General features: G+C 43.4%; 1 protein-coding gene and 1 long non-coding RNA gene across 12 annotated transcripts in view; one reads left to right on the top strand and one right to left on the bottom strand.

Moving 5' to 3' along the window:
* LOC148146846 (uncharacterized) overlaps positions 1 to 16,085 on the top strand; it is a 49,298-nt gene extending 33,213 nt beyond the window's left edge. The window contains exon 3 of the long non-coding RNA XR_015760093.1: positions 15,611 to 16,085. This is a non-coding gene — a long non-coding RNA (uncharacterized LOC148146846). The remainder of the gene's footprint in view (positions 1 to 15,610) is intronic.
* The window catches only part of nav2a (neuron navigator 2a), a 1,144,654-nt gene that overhangs the window by 504,646 nt on the left and 618,010 nt on the right, over positions 1 to 21,998 (bottom strand). The gene's annotated exons all lie outside the window — the stretch shown is intronic.

Raw genomic sequence — 21,998 nt, 5'->3', positions numbered from 1 at the left:
TGTGTAGAGGTTTGGAAGTTAACTGGTCAGTTGGCTTAATGGGTGAGGGTTCTGACTTTAATGTAGACTGGGTGCGAGCAGAAAATTGTGGGTTTGTGTCCTGCTGCAATTGTTTGGGGCAGCATAGTGACTCAGTGGTTAGCACTACTACCTCACAGTGCCAGGAACCTGGGTTCGATTCCACCCTCGTGTGACTGTCTGCATGGAGTTTGCACATTCCCATTGTGTCTGCATGGGTTTCTTTTGGGTGTTCCAGTTTCCTCCCACAGTCCAAAGACGTGCAGACTAGGTGGAAAAGCCATGCTAAATTACCCATACTGTCCAGGAATGTGCAAGTTAGTTGGGTTAGCCATGGGAAATGCAGGGTTACAGGAATGGAGTGGGTCTGAATCAGATCCTCTTTGGAGGATTGATGTGGACTTGATGAGCTGAACGGCCAACTTCCACACTGCACAGGTTCTATGAAGTGCTTTCTGCCATCTCTCCTGAAGAGTCTGGCCCTAATTCTTAATCTGTGCCCCTAGTTCTAGAATCCTCAACCAGTGCAAGTAGGTTATCTTTATCTACCATGTCTTTTCCTGTGAGTATCTGAAGGAGGCTCTTACAGGAGGGTAGGGGCCATTACTAATTGTCTGAACCACACGGTGTGGTAGTGATGGCTTTGCTGAGACTTTCTCATCGGGCTGGGATTAAATCCTGACCTAGGAGTCTGAACATGTGCAATTAAACTGGGAAGTCCGGAAGTTGCAGTCAGCAATCCTGCGTTTCCCAACAGCTCAACAGATGAAATGTAAATCATCAAATGGATGAGAACCTGCCAATTTGCGCATTTAGCTTCAATATAAAATTGTGCGAGAAAGCGAAACCTCATTGAACGAGATGCAGTTCGTTCTTTGACAAGTTCATAAGTAATGATAATGCAAAAATCGCTTGTAGTCTTTGATCAGTTAATTCTTTATTTGTGGAATGTCACATTTCTCCTTTATGAGAATAAGTTTAAATTTTCATAAGTCTTTTCAAAGGTTATTTGCCATATATCAGCATCTACCTTAATCCCACCTGCATGTCCAAAGATTTAAGCATCTTCTTTGAAGTCTTTAATTAAAAGCATAAAATGCGGAACATTTGATTTGTTGTCTTTAAGAATGCTTCAAAGTGATTGGCTGCTTACCCTGGTTGACAATGAATAATGCTGGTCCTTGGGTTAGCACAAGATTCAAACTATCATTGGAAAAGGCTAACTGTCATGGAAATGTCTACAGAGTACTAATTTTGTGAATGCTGCCATCTATACGTTCAACATGTGTGTATTATTTAGGGTTTAAATGATCGAGTATGTGTGTGAGCATGTGTATGACTTTTCCTATGCGGAAAGTCAGGAGGCATGGGATAGAGGGAAATTTGGCCAATTGGATAGAAAACTGGCTAACCAGTCGAAGTCAGAGAGTGGTGGTAGATGGTAAATATTCAGCCTGGAGCCCAGTTACAAGTAGAGTTCTGCAGGGATCAGTTCTGGGTCCTCTGCTGTTTGTAATTTTTATTAATGACTTGGATGAGGGAGTCGAAGGGTGGGTCAGTAAATTTGCAGACGATACGAAGATTGGTGGAGTTGTGGATAGTGAGGAGGGCTGTTGTCGGCTGCAAAGGGACTTAGATATGATGCAGAGCTGGGCTGAGGAGTGGCAGATGGAGTTCAACCCTGCCAAGTGTGAGGTTGTCCATTTTGGAAAGACAAATAAGAATGTGGAATACAGGGTTAACGGTAGGGTTCTTAGTGAGGTGGAGGAACAGAGGGATCTTGGGGTCTATGTTCATAGATCTTTGAAAGTTGCCACTCAGGTGGATAGAGCTTGTAAGAAGGCCTATGGTGTATTAGCGTTCATTAGCAGAGGGATTGAATTCAAGAGTCATGAAGTGATGTTGCAACTGTACAGGACTTTGGTTAGGCCACATTTGGAGTACTGTGTGCAGTTCTGGTCGCCTCACTTTAGGAAAGATGTGGAAGCTTTGGAGAGGGTGCAGAGAAGATTTACCAGGATGTTGCCTGGAATGGAGAATAGGTCGTACGAGGATAGGTTGAAAGTGCTAGGCCTTTTCTCATTGGAACAGCGAAGGATGAGGGGTGACTTGATAGAGGTGTATAAGATGATCAGAGGAATAGATAGAGTAGACAGTCAGAAACTTTTTCCCCGGGTGCAACAGAGTGTTACAAGGGGACATAAATTTAAGGTGAAGGGTGGAAGGTATAGGGGAGATGTCAGGGGTGGGTTCTTTACCCAGAGAGTGGTGGGGGCATGGAATGCGCTGCCTGTGGGAGTGGTAGAGTCAGAATCTTTGGTGACCTTTAAGCGGCAATTGGATAGGTACATGGATGGGTGCTTAAGCTAGGACAAATGTTCGGCACAACATCGTGGGCCGAAGGGCCTGTTCTGTGCTGTATTGTTCTATGTTCTATGTTCTAAGGGTAGGCATCTCCTGCTCAAACAAGAAGAGATTTGTTGAGTAACCCAGATGTAAATTATTGCAGTTCTGCAACTATTTAGCATTCAAAGAATAGTCTTGACATTATTACAAAGAGATTTTAAAGAATCAAATGCTCATGACCACATCATAGAGAGTGGTGCTTATTACACTCAGTCACGTATTAACCTTTTCAGACCCTCCACCATGAGGCCTTAAAACACAGGAGCAGAAGGAGACCATTCGGGCCATCGAGCCTATTCTGCCAATCAATGGTTGATCTGATAATCCTAAACCCCACTTTTCTGCCTTTTATTCACAACCCTTGATTCATTTACTGTTTAAAAAGTGATCAATCTCTGCCTTGAATATATTGAACTACCCAGCCTTGCCAACCCTCTGTGGTAACGAATTCCACAGATTCATGAAACACAGAAATGAAATTCTTCCTCATCTCGGTCTTGAATGTTGACCCCTTACCCTTAGATGATACTCTTCGGGCATGGATTCTCCCACAAGAGGAAACAACCTTCCCACATCTATCCTGTCAAGCCTCTTATGAATCTTAGACATTTCAGTAAAGTCTCCACTCATTCTACTACGTTCAGTACAATCATAACCTACTCAATCTCTCCTCATAAGAAAATCCCTCCATACCTGGGACCAATCTAGTGAATTTTCTCTGGACTATATATCTTTCTTTAGACATAGAGACCAAAACTGTTTACAGTATTCGAGGTTGGTTTAACTAGAGTATGTTATTATTTTAGAAAGTCTAGCCTGTTTTTATACTCCGTTCACTTTGAAATAAAAACCAACAATCCATTTTACCTTCTCTATTACCTGCTGAATTTGTATGCTACTTTCATGTGATTCATGCACTATGACCCTCAAGTTTCTCTGCTCTGTAGCTTTCTGCACTGTCTTTCTCCATTTAAATAATACTCATCTCCTGTATTAGATTTCCTACAGTGTGGAAACAGGCCCTTCGGCCCAACCAGTCCACACCGACCCTCCGAACAGTAACCCACCCAGTCCAATTTCCCTCTAATGCACCTTACACTATGGGCAATTTAGCTTGGCCAATTCACCTAACCTGCACATCTTTGGACTGTAAGAGGAAACTAGAGGAAACCCACACAGACACGTGATGTCTCTGATCATGTTTTCCGGGTCCTGGAGGGGGAGGGGGAGCAGCCCGAAGTCGTGGTCCATATTGGCACCAACGACATAGGTAGGAGGAGTGCCGAGGATGTTAGACAGGCTTTCAGGGAGCTAGGTTGGAAGCTCAGAGTTAGAACGAACAGAGTTGTTGTCTCTGGTTTGTTACCCGTGCCACGTGATAGAGATTCGAGGAATAGGGAAAGAGAACACTTAAATGCGTGGCTACAGGGATGGTGCAGGAGGGAGGGATTCCGGTTTTTGGATAACTGGGGTTCTTTCTGGGGACGGTGGGACCTCTATAAACAGGATGGTCTACACCTGAACCTGAGAGGCACCAGTATCCTTGGGGGGAGGCTTGCTGGTGCTCTTGGGGGGGGTTTAAACTAACTCTGCAGGGGCATGGGAACCCAGATTGTAGCTTCAGGGTGCAGGGCCTGGAGTGTAGGGAGGTTAGGAACATGGCATCAATTTCAAAGGAGGGTGCCTGTAAACAGGAAAGTGGCTTGAAGTGTGTATACTTCAATGCAAGAAGTATACGAAATAAGGTAGGTGAACTTGCAGCGTGGGTTGGTACCTGGGACTTCGATGTTGTGGCTATTACGGAGACATGGCTAGAACAGGGACAGGATTGGCTGTTGCAGGTTCCAGGATTTAAATGTTTTAGTAGGGTCAGAGGTGGGGGTAAAAGAGGGGGAGGTGTGGCATTGCTTGTCAAAGATAGTATTACAGTGGTGGAAAGGACGATGGATGAGGACTTGCCATCTGAGGTAGTTTGGGCTGAGGTTAGGAATAGGAAAGGTGAGGTCACCCTGTTAGGAGTCTTTTACAGGCCTCCTAATAGTCCTAGAATCATTGAAGAAAGGATAGGGAAGGTGATTCAGGAGATGAGTGACAGTAATAGGGTGGTTGTTATGGGGGACTTTAACTTTCCTGATATTGATTGGGAAAGCTATAGCTCAAGTTCGTTAGATGGGTCAGTGTTTGTTCAATGTGTGCAGGAGAGTTTCCTGACACAATATGTAGATAGGCCAACAAGAGATGAGGCCATACTGGATTTGGTTCTGGGTAACGAACCAGGCCAGGTGTTAGAATTAGAGGTAGGTGAGCACTTTGGGGATAGTGACCATAATTCGGTGATTTTTACTCTCGTGATGGAGAGGGATAAGTGTGTACTACAGGGCAAGAGTTATAGCTGGGGTCAGGGAAATTATGATGCGGTGAGGCATGACTTAGGATGTGTGGCTTGGAAAAGTAGACTCCAAGGCAAGAGTGTAAATGATATGTGGAGCTTGTTCAAGGAGCAACTATTGAGTGTCCTTGATAATTATGTACCTGTCAGGCAGGGAGGAAAGGGTCGTGCCAGGGAGCCGTGGTTTAATAAGGAATTGGAATCCCTTGTTAAATGGAAGAGGGCGGCCTATCTCAAGATGAGACGTGAAGGTTCAATTGGGGCGATTGAGAGTTATAGGGTAGCCAGGAAGGACCTGAAGAGAGAGCTAAGAGCAGCAAGGAGGGGACATGAAAGGTCCTTAGTCGGTAGGATTAGGGAAAACCCCAAGGCTTTCTATAGGTATGTTAGGAATAAAAGAATGACTAGGGTAGGAATAGGTCCAGTCAAGGATAGTAGTGGGAAGTTGCGTGTGGAGGCGGAAGAGATTGGGGAGACACTGAATGAATACTTTTCTTCAGTATTTACTCAGGAACAGGGCATTGTCGTCGATGTGAATACTGAGTCACAAATAAGTAGAATGGATGGCTTTGAGGTATGTAGAGAAGAGGTGTTGGAAATCCTGGAAAAGGTGAAAATAGATAAGTCCCCTGGGCCTGATGGCATTTATCCTAGGATTCTCTGGGAAGCAAGGGAGGAGATTGCAGAGCCATTGGCCTTGATTTTTATGTCCTCTTTGTCTACAGGAGTAGTGCCAGAAGACTGGAGGATAGCAAATCTGGTTCCCTTGTTCAAAAAGGGGAGTAGGGATAACCCTAGTAACTATAGGCCGGTGAGTCTCACTTCTGTTGTGGGCAAAGTCTTAGAGAGAATTGTAAGGGATAGGATTTATGCACATCTGGATAGGAATAATGTGATCAAGGATAGTCAGCATGGTTTTGTGAAGGGCAGGTCGTGCCTCATAAACCTTATTGAATTCTTTGAAAAGGTGACGAAGGAGGTTGATGAGGGGAAAGCGGTAGATGTGGTATATATGGATTTTAGTAAGGCGTTTGATAAGGTTCCCCATGGTAGGCTACTGCAGAAAATACGGAGATATGGCATTGAGGGTGAGTTGGAGGTTTGGATTAGGAATTGGCTGGATGGAAGAAGACAGAGGGTAGTAGTTGATGGCAAAGTTTCTTCATGGAGTGCCGTCACTAGCGGTGTTCCGCAAGGATCTGTTTTGGGACCATTGCTGTTTGTCATTTTTATAAATGACCTGGAAGAGGGGTTAGAAGGTTGGGTGAGCAAGTTTGCGGATGATACGAAAGTCGGAGGAGTTGTTGACAGTGAGGAAGGATGTGGCAGGTTACAGCAGGATATAGAGAAGCTGCAGAACTGGGCAGAAAGGTGGCAAATGGAATTCAATGTAGCTAAGTGTGAGGTGATTCACTTTGGGAAGAATAACAAAAAGATGGGGTACTGGGCTAATGGTCGGATACTTGGTAGTGTGGATGAGCAGAGGGATCTTGGTGTCCATGTACACAGATCTCTGAAAGTTGCCACCCAGGTAAATAGTGCGGTGAGGAAGGCATATGGCGTACTGGCTTTTATTGGTAGAGGAATTGAGTTCCGGAGTCCTGAGGTCATGATGCAGTTGTATAAGACTCTGGTGCGGCCGCATCTGGAATATTGTGTGCAGTTTTGGTCGCCATACTATAGGAAGGATGTGGAGGCACTGGAACGGGTGCAGAGGAGGTTTACCAGGATGTTGCCTGGTATGGAAGGAAGATCGTATGAGGAAAGACTGAGACACTTGGGGCTGTTTTCATTAGAGAAAAGAAGGTTTAGGGGTGACTTGATTGAGGTGTACAAGATGATTAGGGGGTTGATAGGGTTGACAGTGTGAACCTTTTCCCGCGTATGGAGTCGGGTATTACAAGGGGGCATAGCTTTAAATTAAGGGGGGGTAGATATAGGACTGAAGTTAGGGGTAGGTTCTTCACTCAGCGAGTCGTAAGTTCATGGAATGCCCTGCCAGTAGCAGTGGTGGACTCTCCCTCTTTATGGGCATTTAAGCAGGCATTGGATAGGTATATGGAGGATAGTGGGTTAGTATAGGTTAGGTGGGCTTGGATCGGCGCAACATCGAGGGCCAAAGGGCCTGTACTGCGCTGTATTCTTCTATGTTCTATCTATGTTCTAACACGGGGAGAATGTGCAAACTCCTCTCAGACAGTCACCCAAGGCTGGAATCAAACCTGGGACCCTGGTGCCGTGGGGCAGCAGTGCAAACCACTGAGCCACCATGTCTTCCCTATGCTGGAGAACAGAGTCAAAACATGTGGCCCTGGAAAAGTATAGCAGGTCGGGCAGCATCTGAGGGGCAGGAGAATTGACATTTTGGGCATAAGCACTTCATCAGGAATATGGGAATGGGGGGTGGGGGGGGGGGGGTATGCCAAGGGGACTGAGAGATAAATAGGAGGGGGCACAGGGCTCTTGACTCTCAAACAACAAAGAGCTTAACCAATACCAGTTTTGAAATTTTCAATTGATCTAACCTCTCTCCTCTCTTTTTTGGGGGGGTGGATGGGAATGAAAATTACAGACTTCCGAAAGCCTTTTCTTTGGAAAGATAGATTTGGAGAATGGCCTCTGTTCAAGACTCCGATTCTGGATGAATTTTGTTTTCCTGCTATAGCTCATAAACTCACAATTTTTCCCAAATCTTATTTCATCTGTCAAGGTTTCACCCACTCACTTAACCTGTCTATATTCCTTAACCTGTCTCTGTATCTTTGTTGACTCTTTGTGTCATCCTCACCACTTGGCTTCCCATCTATTTTAGTGTCATCTGCAAACTTGGTCATGGTACATCCACTCCCCTCAGCCTAGCCATTAACATTTGTTGTAAATAATTATAGCTTGTCCCACTCATACTTCACTCACGACAGATTGCCATCCTGAAAATGGCCCTCCTTATCTCAATTATGTCTTCTTTCAGTTAACCAAACCTCTATCCATGCTAATATACTAGTTACAAGGCCATGGCTCTTAAGAGGCCTTATCTGTGGCACCATACTGAACACTTGTTGAAATGTAAATATATTAAATCTACGGTTTCCCATTATTTATCCTGCTTGTTACCTCCTCGAAGGATTGTATATTTGTCAGGCATGATTTCTCCTCGTGAAGTCATCCTGACTAGCTGCTTGATTAGATTACGTGTTTCAAAAAACACTGCTGTTTTTATAGTAGATTCAAAACATTTTCCCAAAAACAGACATTAAGCCAACGGTTTTTTGTCTCCTTTTTTTTTGAATAATGGCATTATATTGGCAGGTTCCCAATCCTGTGGGACTTCTCCAGAACCTAAGGATTCCTGGATAATTAATCCCGGTGTTTCCCCTCTGTCTTTGGCTACTTCCTTCAAAGCCCTCGGCCCTCATCGGGTTGGGGGACATAGAAACACAAACATATAGTAGTGGGACTAGGCCATTCGGTCCATTGAGCATGCTCCGCCATTCAATGTGATCATGGTTGATCATCCAATTCAGTTCCCCCTTCCTGCTTTCCTCCAACAGACTTTGAATACCTTTAGCAAGAAGAACTATGTCTAACTCCTTCTCAAAAACACTCAATGTTTTGTCTTCAACCACTTTCTGTGGCACAGCATTCCACAAGCTCACCATTCTTTGGACGATCAGTCTATGCGAAAACCAATCATTGCAAAACCTGGACAATTCTTGTGCATTACAAAACAACCCTTAATAATTCTCAAACCTGCAGGGCAGTTCTTGTGGCACTGCCTGTGGTAAGGGAGAAGGCAACAGATTTCACGACATAAGTTTAAATGCTTTATGATTGGTGGTTACATTGAGAAAACTGTCCACCAATATTAAATTTTCGGTTTGCAGACATTACAACAAACTGGTTAAAATTGAAGAGAACACCGATCTTATTCCAAATAAAATTCAGTGTGGGATTTGGAAATGGAAGCTGAATAATGCACAAGGGGTTGAGGAAGAACCAATGAAAAGGAAATACTCTGATTTGTAAATGATAGACCAAATTCTTGATTTATTCCATATCCACAACCACCTCTAATTTCCTTTGGAAATTGTTCTCTCATTGCAGTATTTTTATTTGAAGAAGGTTGCTACTATATAAGGTAGTTAATGACTGAAAGGGTTAACTGATATTATGAGGTAAGCTTCGACCATCAGGATATAAAGGGTTGTTTCTGGAAAGAGTGTACCAGTTGCCAGTTTTGATTATACTTGTTTAATGCCAACTTCCAAGTAGCTAAACAGTAACTATTATGTAACGCAGACATAATATAACTCACTATTCAGTTCTATGTAATAAACGTATTCTGTTCTAACCAAGCTTCTCTTCTGCTAAACGTTTTATGTGGATATCCTTCCCCACTTAGAGTCACAGAGTCATAGAGATGTACAGCATGGAAACAGACCCTTCGGTCCATGCCAACCAGATATCCTAATCTAATCTAGTCCCATTTGGCCCATATCCCTCTAAATCCTTCCTAGTCATATACCCATCCAGATGTCTTTTAAATATTGTAACATTTCCTCTGGCTGCTCACTCCGTGTACGCACCAACCTCAGCGCAAAGAAGTTGCCTCTTAGGTCCCTTCTAAATTTTTCCCCTCTCAACTTAAGCCTACGCCCTCTCGTTTTGCACTCCCCCATCCTGGGGAAAAGATTTTGTCTATTTACCTTATTCTTGCCCCTCTATAAGGTCACTTCTCAGCCTCTAACACTCCAGGGAAAATAGCCCCGATCTATTCAGCTTATCCCTATAACTCAAACCCTCCAATCCTGGCAATATTCTTCTAAATGCTTTCTGAACTCTTTCAAGTTTCACAACATTCTTCCTATAGGAAGGAGCCGAGAATTGCACACAGAATTCCAATAGTGACAAAACCAATATCTTGTACAGCCGCAACATGATCTCCCAACTCCTGTACTCAATACTCTGGCAAATAAAGGAAAACATGCTAAACGCCTTCTTCACTATCCCACCTACCTGTGACTCCACTTTCAAGGAGCTATGAACCTGCACTCCAAAGTCTCTTTGTTCAGCAACACACCCAGAACCTTACCATTAAGTGTATAAGTCCCGCCCTAATTTGCCTTTTCGAAGTGCAGCACCTCACATTTATCTACATTAAACTCCATCTGCCACTCCTTGGCCCATGGACTCAACTGATCAAGATCCTGTTGTACTCAGAAGTAACCTTCTTCGCTGCTTACTATATCTCCAATTTTGGTCTCAACTACAAACTTATTAACCGTACCTACTACATTCACATCCAAATCGTTTATTTACTATCAAGAATTTAGACTAATTATAATAAGGATTGATGGCAGTGACTCTACACAACTGTCTCAAATGATTCTAGTGGACACGACATAAGTTTAAATACTTTATGATTGGTGGTTACATTGAGAAAACTGTCCACCAATATTAAATTTTCGGTTTGCAGACATTACAACAAACTGGTTAAAATTGAAGAGAACACCGATCCTATTCCAAATAAAATTCAGTGTAGGATTTGGAAATGGAAGCTGAATAATGAAAAGCCAATCGTCTTACTGTCCTTAAAAAGGAGAGCCTTGTTTTTGTCCATGTTGCATAGAAGCACAGAAAATAGGAGGACGCCATTCAGCCCTCAGGCCTCTTCTACTATTCAACACGATTGTGGCTGATCTTCAAACTCAATGCAATTTTCCTGCACTATCCCAAATCTCTGATGTCAATAACATGCAAATATCTAATGCTCTCAGTCTCAAACAGGCTCATTGCCTAAGCCTTCACTGTCCTTTAGGTAGGGAATTCCAAAGATACATCACCCTCTAAGTGAAGAAATCTCTCAGCTCAGACCTACGTTGTTCCATATACCCAGGCTGGGCCTCTTGGTCCTAGATGTCTTAGGCAAGGGAAACATCCTACCTGCATCGAACTCAATGAACCCTTTAAGAATATTCTACGTCTCAGCAGCTGATTCATTCTTCTAAACTCGACAGGGAGGTTAATTAATGATCCACGGCTACAAGAATGGAAGATCTTTAAAAAGGACACAGTTCACAAAATGAAGACCTTGTTACCAAAGTCTATGCTTGACCTATAACAAACGGTTTTCAATAACTGATGCTGGAAGACATAACAGGACAACTTGCATCCAATTGCAAATGCTTAGACCCAGGAGGCAACAAATTGACAGAGAAGCAAATAATTTAGCAGACAGTTTCATTCTAAAACCGTCTAGTATCCTGATTGAGATCTGCTAACTCAGCACACGACAGGGTTTGGATTTTAACCTGCAGGCTCTATATCTCAACTCCATGTTATCTCTATCAGCAGAGACATCAGGAGTGCTCAGCATTGTATCTTCAAAGAGATGGTTCAATTTGTCAGACGTGTCTGGGGAAATAAAGCTATCAACTCCAACAGGAATTGTAAATGCCGTGTTAGTCAAGTTACAGTGCTACTATTGCACGTGACTCATTAAACTTCATTTCAGTTTACTTGACTAACTGACACTAACTCAAAACGAATCCCAGTCAGAATCAGTCAGGATCATCTCATCCTTCTTGATATCAAAGCAGCTTCAAGTTTCACTTCTCTTTGTCCTATTCCAGTCATATCAGCTGATTGATCCAAGCTTAAACTTTACACTATTTGAAATACAAAGCCATTGATAATGAAAACACAGCCTTTAATTCCCAGTGGGTCAATAAACTTTGCTGACTGAAGCAGGTAAGCTGGTGTAAGCTCAGGCAATCTTCTCGCATTGATCGTGAGATGAACCAGTCTCACATGCTGTTTATTAACAATTGAAAAATTCTTCGGATCTGGACTCCAAAATCAAAATGCAGTAAAGACACAAAAGGGATAACACCACAAATCTGGGTTTAACAAATCTGCAGGCCACTTTTCAAACTTCTCAGTATAAACAAACAGAATTCATTGAAACATAGGAACCAACAGGAGGGGGAGGCCATTCAGCCCTTTGAGGCTGCTCTGCTATTCAACATGATCATGGTGACTCTGTATCTCAATGCCATATTCTTGCTTTCTGCCCATACCCCTTGATGTCTTCAAAATCTGAAAATTTATCTTTTTCTTAAATTCAGCCTTCTGTGCTAGAGAATTCCACAGGTTCACCACCTTCTGAGTGAATGAAGAATTCTTTCCTCAATCCTAAACGGTCTATTTTTTTTTCTCTTGAGACTATGTCCCCTTATTCTAGACTCTGCAACCAAGGAAAAGCAGCTTCCTGGCATCTAGTCTGTCCAGTCAAAAGAACTTTATACATCTCCTTGATTTATACAAATTCCTTTGATATCATCGCAAGACAAAGACCAAGGCAACACCAACCTAAGGAAACCTAAACACATAAAAAGAAAGCGAGACATAACACCGGTGCTTCACTGGAGGCTCACTGATGATGTTACCTAGTATGATGACAAAACATCTAAAAATGAACCTTGCAGTTTAGCGAGCAAACCTACATCCAGAACCTCAACCTGAGCTACAAATCTTCTCAAAACTTGCTTAAGTCAAAATGTCCTAGAAGTGTCGACTAAAAAGTGGGAACAGGATCTGAACCGAGTTCAATTGAAAGTAGTATGTGTTTGATTAGAGTTGAAATAACTCCACAGAGGCCGTTATCTCATCACCCTTTATTTACACCCAGACCCTGATCCAGCTCCCTCAGAGTCAGCTGTCAGAGTGAACAGAATCTCTGAAACTCCTGTTTATATCTGTCAGCCAGAACTCCCTGATTGGACCAGTTTAACAGCCCCAATCAGGGAACTCATATTCTGTGAGGGCCACCTAGCTGACCTCTTTCCAATCACCAGGAGTGTAAAGGTGCAGGCTTTATCAATTTATTTATTATATTGTAGCTCTTGTTTCATGACAATGTTTCAGAATTGGTTTGATACTTTAAGGCTGTTAACAGGAAACCATTTTGGAAAAAGAAAAGCTTACCAGCATGTTTGCCACATAACTGCAAATTCATGATAACATGGAGGTAGCACTTTAGAATACAAAGTTATGGGCACCCACTCCTGTTTGTCTAAAGGACCCGAGACATATAAACAGAACTTCAACACACTGCAGTTAGAGAAACACCTTTGAAAGTCAGTGAAATCATGATATCCCCAAGGACCATAAGGCTGCTCTCTCATTACAGAGAGATGACTGGTGGTGGTTTAACCTGAGGGTCACCACACCGCAGGCATGAAGCAAGAGAAGGAGGGACCATCACCGTAACCTCAGCCAATGCATGGCTTTGAACCCATGCAGTCGGTGGCTCAGTGGTTAGCACTGCTGCCTCACAGCGCCAGGGACCCGGGTTCAATTCCCACCTTGGGCAACTGTCTGTGTGAAGTTTACACATTCTCCCTGTGTGAGTTTCCTCCAGGTGCTCCGGTTTCCTCCCACAGTCCAAAGATGTGCAGGTCAGGTGAATTGGCCATGCTAAATTGTCCATAGTGTTAGGTGTAGGGGAATAGGTCTGGATGGGTTGCTCTTTGGAGGGTCGGTGTGGACTTGTTGGGCCGAAGGGCCTGTTTCAACACTGAAGGGAATCTGATCAGTCAGCATCACAAACCAGCCATCTAGCCAAATGAGTAAACCAACCATCAGCATCAACACTGAATTACATATTGGATCTTGATCTCTTTTATGCTCTTGAAGGCAGTTAAAAAGATGTTTAAAGATAAAGCTCTTGCATGCCTCGTACAAATCTAACCAAGTACCAACTCTTACTTTTGATGATTTCTGATTATGATGAGACATTCATGAGGGTACCAAATGATTCTGAAGAAGGCTCCTGCTCCCGAAACATTAACTCTGTTTCTCTTTCCACAGATGCTGCCAGACATGCTGAGTTTTTCCAGCAATTTCTGATTTTGTATCAGATGATTATTTGTTTAGTAATGGTGTGCAGGGATATGGGGAAAAGGCAGGAGATTGGCACTAGGTAATAGAACCAGTGCAGGCAAGATGGGCCAAATGGCCTCTTGCAGCACCGTAACAATTCAGTGACACTGTCGATGTAAGTCTACCTCAAAGACTCCAGTGGTGGGAGAAGATACCTCACCAACACCTTCTTGGGGCAATGAGTGCTGTCTGAGCCAGCAACGCTGACTTCCCGTGAAATGAATAAACTCCACCTTCTTTATTATTCTTTTAGGGGTGTACTTATCACAGGAAAGATTAGCATTTGATGCCCATCCCTAACTGCCCTTGAACTGAATGGCCTGTTAGGGCCATTTCTGAGGGCAATTCAGAGTCAACCACACTGCTGCGTGCCTTGAATCACAAGTGGGCCCAACTGGGTAAGGACAGTAGATATCCTTTCCAAAGAAAAATGAGCAAACCCAGTGGGATTATAAGAGAACATATTCATGGCTGTCATGACTGGGACTAACCTTTTTTGTTATTAAGCACCTGAATTGAATGTAAATTTCACCAGCCATTGTGGTGAGATTTGAACCCATCACTAACCTGACCTTCAGTTGTACAAGGGCAGTGGCATTGCCACTACCTCGGAGACCACAATAAGCTTATGACCCTGTCCTGCTATTTAATTTGTCAATATAGATGGCAGCACAATTTGGACTCCTAATGAACGGCCACCATTTTGGAATATAAGAACACCATTCCGTACCAACAAAAGACACTGAAAGATTGAAATCCCAAGGCCACTATCTCTTCCAAAAATCTGAATCCAATCAGTGTAGCATTCATTTCTTGATGAATAAAGACCTAAAGGCTGAAATATTTGAACAGAACAACCATAAAAGACATTCCGACATTTACAATCTTTTAACAGTACACAGTCACCACAATGTTTAGACCAGGATCCAAACAAAATGAGATTCTGTTCTGCATAATGTTTATCTTTATTTTATCTATTGTGTCAAATCTGGCTCAGATTGTCATTTTAATTTTAATTTTATATATTTACAGATATATTTTGATAAAGGCAAGAACTATGGTTGCTCGTAAGCATGCCACTCAAATCAAAGTCAAGCAAATTGGCTTCACAATCAGAAATAACATATGGTCTCCAGGTTTTAGACAAGGAAATGTAAACTCTTTGGAAGTAGAAAGGTTTTAATTCAGTATACAACAGCAAGCCTGCAAGTCAGGCAGAGTGAACAAGAATACAAGGAACTGTCATACTTCAAACAGTCATGTCTATCCCACAGACACAGAGAGCAGCCAGCATATCACTTGTGGTTCCGCAGTAACCTCCACTTCCCCATTTCACTGACAATTATTTCTCACCTATCCCCTCCCCACCCCCACTCTCACACAACCTCCTTCCCCTCTACCTGATTCCAAAGACTGCTTACCCCCAGGAACATGACCATGCAGTTATACTTCATGACCGTGCCCATCATCTGCTGGGCGATAAGATGTAGGAGCCCATTCAGCCCTGCTCTCCCATTTAATGTGATCATTGCTGATCTGATAATCCTCAACTCCAAATTCTTGTTTTATCCCCGTAATCCTTAATTCCTTCACTGATTAACAATCTGTCTATTTCAGCTTTAAAAATACTTAACAACCCGGTTTTGATAGCCCTCTACGTGCAGATTTCCAGATTCACTCCCCTCTGAGAGAAGAAATTCCTTCTCACCTCTGTCTGAAATGTGCAACCCCATATTCTGAGATGGTGCCCTCTGATCCTCCCACACAGTGAAAGAATAACAAGAACTTCTGAAAGTTCTGCAGGTTGAAGAACAGTCATGCCAGTACGAAACATTAACTCTGTTTCTCTCTCCACAGACCCTGCCAGACCTGCTGAGGTTCTCCAGTAAATTCTGTTCATATTTCAGACTTCCAGCATCCACTGTATTTTGCATTTACTGGAGTGAAAAAAATAATTGATGGCCAACTGATGTTACCTGTGGAAAGTACTCCCTCATCACCAGACACCTGGAGGAAGAATGCCTCATCTTCCGCCTCGGAACACTTCAACCCAAGGGCATCAATGTGGACTTCAACAATTTCCTCATTTCCCCTTCCCCCACCTCACTCTAGTTCCAAACTTCCAGCTCAGCACTGTCCCCATGACTTGTCCGGATTTGTCCTACCTGCCTATCTCCTTTTCCACCTATCCACTCCACCCTCTCCTCCCTGACCTATCATCTTCATCCCCTCCCCCACTCACCTACTGTACTCTATGCTACTTTCTCCCCACCCCCACCCTCCTCTAGCTTATCTCTCCACGCTTTAGGTTCTCTGCCTTTATTCCTGATGAAGGGCTTTTGCCCGAAACGTCGATTTCGCTGCTCCTTGGATGCTGCCTGAACTGCTGTGCTCTTCCAGCACCACTAATCCTGGAATAAAGCCTCTGAGTGAGGATGATATGATTAACCCCTTAGCTGGCACAGTCTTTGATAGTGATCAATCTCTGAAGATAACTAAGGCACCTGGCCTCTACTACCATCTGAAATAAGGTCAGAAAATGTATTATAACTTAGTACCTAAAGCTTTCCTAATCTGCACAATCAGTTTTTTAATCCTTTCAAGGGATGTGGGTGTCACAGGCCAACATTTCTTGCCCGTCCCGAGTTGCCCTTGAGAAGGTGGTGGTGAGCTGCCTTCCTGAACCACTTCTGACCATGTGCTGCAGGTAGACTCACAAAATCCCTTGGGAGGGAATTCCAGGATTTGAACCCATCAATACCGAAGGAATGGTAATATATTTCCAAGTCAGGATGATGAGTGGCTTGGAGGGGAACTTGCAGGTGGTGGTGTTCCCATTTACCTGCTGCCTCTGTCCTTCAAGGAGGAAGTGGCTGTGGATTATAAAGATGCCGTCTTAGGAGTCTTTGTAAATTTCTGCAGTGCATTCTACAGACCATTGCTACTGAGTGTCAGTGATGGACAGAGCAGGTGGAGCGCTTTGTACTGGATGGTGTCAAGCTTCTTGAGTGTTGTTGGAGTTGAACCCATCCAGGCAAGTGGGAAATATTCTATCACACTCTTAACTTGTGCCTTGTTGATGGTGGACAGGCATTGGGAAGTCATGAGGTGAGTTACTCACTGCAGGATTCCAAACCCCAGAATCGCAAAATTGTCACCGTGCAGAGAGAGTCCATTCAGTCCAGCCTGTACCTGTTCTATCACATAGTGCCAATCTCCTGTCTATTCCCCATTACCATCCAAATAATCACACAATCTCCTGTTGAATGTTTCAATATTACCTGCCTACACCACAATTCCACCCCATTCTATACCTTAGCTACTCAATGTGTGAAAATATTTTCTCTCACATCAGCTTTGCTTCATTTAGACAGCACTTCATCCTCTCTTGTAGACACAGTATTTATACAACTAATTCAGTTTAGTTTTTAGTCAATTTAAAGACCCAGGATGTTGACAGATTCCTGCTCCTGCCATCTAAAGAAATGTTTTGATTGAACTTTCGCTTACTTTGCATCACTGCTGAATCAAAATGCTGAGGTCTGGTCATCATTGTACACAACCTGCGTCATAAGTGAGAGGTGTGAGAATCACCTATACCCACACCTTTTTAAATGTGGGCACACGCTATGGCATGACATCAAAAGTACCAGTTATAGAGTCATACAGCATGGAAAAACATTCTTCGATCCTACCCCTCTAACTCCAATATAACCCAAAACAGGCCCATAACTAACCAGAACTGAAAAACGCTAAGACAGAATTGCTCAACTAGTTGGGCCCCACAGAACCGAGCAAAACACAAAGCAAGTTCTGCCCATATCTACTGAAGTTTGCATTGGCTTAACACTTAAAGTGTTCACCTAACACCTTGGACAGCCAATAGTCACATGTTACCAACACTGTAAAAAAACAAAGAATCATGGGTCTGGAGATCTGAAAGAAACAAGAACAGAAAGCACCAAAGAAACTCAGCAGGTCTAGCAATGCCTGTGGAGAGAAAAACCAAATTAGAATTTCAAGTCCAGTGGTCCTTCTAAACTGGACTTCAGTTCTAAAGAGTCTAAATGTTAACTCATTCCCTCTCCACAGAAACTGCCGGACCTGCTGAGTTTCTCCAACATTTTTTGTTTGTATTTGCTTTGTCTGATTAACCTGCAGGACGGGTAGGATCAAGAGGTTGCATCCTGAAATGTATAGGCCTGGCAACCACTGTCAAACCAAATAACTGGCAAGGGGAATATTGTAGGAGAAAGTGAGGACTGCAGATGCTGGAGATCAGAGCTGAAAATGTGTTGCTGGAAAATCGCAGCAGGTCAGGCAGCATCCAAGGAGCAGGAGAATCGACGTTACGGGCATGAGCCCTTCTCCTGAAGAAGGGCTTATGCCCGAAACATCGATTCTCCTGCTCCTTGGATGCTGCCTGACCGGCTGCGCTTTTCCAGCAACACATTTTCAGAAGGGGAATATTGCACTTCTCTCTGAAAGTCCAAAATATTTTTTCTTCAAAGGTTTTTCAGTTCTTCCTTTGATTAACCAACACAGGCTTTGCTGATTAACTGGAAAGATGGCAACAGATTCTTTATTATTGGCCAAGATGGAAAATTGCTGTATTGCACATATTTCAAAAAGCAGGTGCTTTCAACAGTTGGTGCAAACTTTTGAGTTTGTGAGGCAGCAGTTAGGTTCATTTGTAAAATTCTACAACTAGTTTTATTTCGAGAATTTCTTTCAACCCCATATGTCACGCACGCATATTCCAAAGCATTAGTTGAAATGCCTGATGGTTGATGGACACAAGTATTGTGTACAGTTCTGCACCCAACAGTACAGGAGGGATATTGCTGGGCCTGCCGAGTGAATTATGAAGAGAGTTTGGACAGACCGGGGTTGTTTTCAATGGAGCAGAGGAGATTCGGAGGGGGGGGGGGGAGAGTCATGACTGAAATGTATACAAGTATGGGGGACACAGACAGGGTAGACAGGATGGAGGGAACAATAACCAGCTGGTTTGGATTTCAAGATTTCAGGGTGGTGGTTCAGACGGGATGTGAGAAGAAAACATTTTCACCCAGGGCTGAGAATCTGGAACTCTTTGCTGTTAAGGATGATAAAGGCATAAATCCCCATCATATTTAAGATGTGCACGTGCAATACTAAGGCATATAGGACTATTGGCTAAGTTCTGGGAAATGGAATTAGAATAGTTAGAAGTTTATTTCCCCATCAGTGCAGACCTGATGGGCCAAACGGCCTTGAGTGCACTATTGACTTGTTTGAATATCTGGCAGCCGTACCAACCGCTGAAGTACTCTGCATGCTCAGACCATAGTTTACTGCAGTGAATATACTGCAGCAACAAGACAGCGACCTGTGGTAATGTACTGGCAAAGCAGAACCCAATGATACATTCCCAATGATTTATTGTCAGTGTGCATGATAGACTGTCACCTCTCATAAAGGGGTTAAGGACAATGGTCAAAACTAACTCCCTTTTAAAGAACATTGGAGATTCAAGTTGCTAATACAAACAATGTTCACGACTGGAATCCAACACACTGGAAAAGAAAGCCCTGGAAGGACTCAGAAAAGACAGGAATCCGACCAGCAGACAAAGGGTGCATGACCAGCATCCTGAACACAGAACACAATACATTGAAAAGCAAGCACACTGCTCGCAGTTTCCGATACCTACCAACAGGTGACAATGGACCCAACTCCACAGCTAGAAAACCGTATTACAGCAACCCTGAGGAAACTTCACAAGGCAGGTGAAATTAACAAGACAGACCTCCAAAGAATGAAACCTGAAGGATCCAATACACCCCGTTTCTACAGATTACCAAAGGTACGTAAACAAGGGGTGCCCCTCAGACTCACAGTCTCACTTCCTGGTACACCAACATACAGACTACCAAAGGAATTGCAACACAAACCGAAACACCCAATAGAAGACTCACACCACTCCATCCATTCCACCCAGGAATTCCTGAAGATCATCAAAGACACCAAGGTAGAGGATGATGAGGTCATGGTTTCTTTCGAGGTCACGGCCCTATTCACATCAATAAACATCACCCTAACCAAGGAAACACTGGCCTCACTACTAGACGAGCCAAGGACACAAACACCTGACAGCACCAACTCCATCAGCAAGGACAGCATCCTCAAACTAGTAGACCTGTGCCTCCACAACTCACTTCACCTTCAATGACAAGATCTATAAACAAATCAATGGGACACCTATGGGATCAGCAATATCAGGACTCTTAGCAGAAGCAGTATGCAGAGGTTAGAACGAATCACATTTCCCATGATCCAGCCCAAGCTTTGGGTGCGTTATATGGATGACACCTTTATCATGAAATGCAACAAATTAGAAGAAACCGATAAACACATAAACAACATCCTTACTGATATAAAGTTCACCAAACAGAAAGAGAACAACAAGACTCCCCTTCCTAGACATCACAGTAGAACTCAAAGTCAAGGAGAGCTGTAGACCAGCAGTTACAGGAAAGTCACACAGACTGACCAGATACTCAATTACAGGAGCAACCCCCTCCCATTTATCTCTCTCCCAGCCTCATTCCTGATGAAGGGTTTTGCCCAAAACTTCAATTTTCCTGCTCCTAATATGCTGCCTGACCTGCTGTGCTTTTCCAGCACTACTCTAATCTTGACTCCACAGGAGCAAACATCCCAACACCCACAAACGGAGCTACATCAGGACATTATTTAAATAAGCCACAGCACACTGCAGCACCCAAGAACTGTCAGAAGCCAAAGAAAAACACCTATACAATGTATTCAGGAATAATGGGTACTCAATAAAATTAATCCACCAATTCCTACACAACAGAGCTAGACAAGAGGCCACAACACACCCAGAGACTCTCGCCACCCTACCATACACTAAAGACATCTCGGAGATGACAACCCGACCACTCTAGCCTCTAGGCATCATGGTAATCCACAATCCTACCACCACACTGAAACAGCTCCTGATGAATGTAAAGGATCACATGCCAACAACCAGCAGAACAAACTTCACATACAAAACACCCTGCAAGGACGGCAACAAATATTACATCGGACAGGGCAGGCAGGAAACTAGCCACCAGGATACATAAGCACCAACTAGCCACCAAAAGACATGACCAACCATCACTGGCATCCGCGCACACAGACGAAGAGGGACACCAGTTCAACTGGGACAATACATCCATCCTGGGACAGGCTAAACAAAGATACACACGGAATTCCGAGAGGCCTGGCATTCAAACTGGAACTCCATCAACAAACACATCGATTTAGACCTCATTTACCAACCTCTCAGAAAAAGGACCTGAAGTGATATCACCCACTACAACAGACCAAGGCACATACACAGGAAGCGAGACAGACCACCAGCACTTCACTGGACGCTCACTGATAATGTTACTGTTCTGGATGGGGACAGTGAATATATTGAGATGCACACAACCCTGCAATCACACAAGACAGGTTAGATGGATGAAAGGGTCTTTTCTTGGGCATGCTGTAAGAGTGAATTGAGGCAATTAAAACGTTAGATATTTAACCCAGTACAGAGCAAGGGACAAATAAAGGTGGCGATTGGTGTTGCTTTGGGAACTGCAGTCTGATGACGGTTCCTGTTGCCTGCCACTCACTCACTGGGCGAATGCTGGAAATCACAAAATCAGGCTGGGGTCCCTAGGTATACAGGGTAGGCAGAAACTTTGCGATAAATTGATTTGATTTAGCTGCTTTATCAGAGAATACCATTCTTTTCAAAGTGTTTGAGGTATACATTCACCCTTTCCACAGTGAGAAACACAAAGAGATTCCAAACGGGATCAACGAAAGGCACTACGTTCAGTTATTACACTTAGAGAAAAAAATCCTCAATCCGCAACTTGCTCTCATCCTGTTTTATCTGATTATGGCAGATAATAATACTGACTGCTTTCGCCTAATCTACTGGTGACTAGCATGTTCACTTTCAGAAAATACATCTAGGGCATATTTTGTAATGTTTATCTGTTTCAGTTCTTCACATGTTCATGTCTTGCTTTTCCTCCAGGTAAGACCATAAGAATTAGGAGCAGGGGGAGGCTATTCAGCCCATTGAGCCTGTTCCCCCATTTAATCTAATCAGGGTTGATCTCATCTCGGCTTCAACTCAGTGGATAAGTAATGAAGGTTTCAGATGAATGAATACTGGTCTGCCTGGGCGAGATTG

Source organism: Chiloscyllium plagiosum, unplaced genomic scaffold (genome assembly GCF_037043375.1).
Source record: "Chiloscyllium plagiosum isolate Xiang-an unplaced genomic scaffold, Cpla_swu_hap1 HiC_scaffold_18, whole genome shotgun sequence".
NCBI lineage: Eukaryota > Metazoa > Chordata > Chondrichthyes > Orectolobiformes > Hemiscylliidae > Chiloscyllium > Chiloscyllium plagiosum.
The sequence above is the reverse complement of the archived record's forward strand: the minus strand, read 5'-3'. Positions and strand labels throughout refer to the sequence as shown.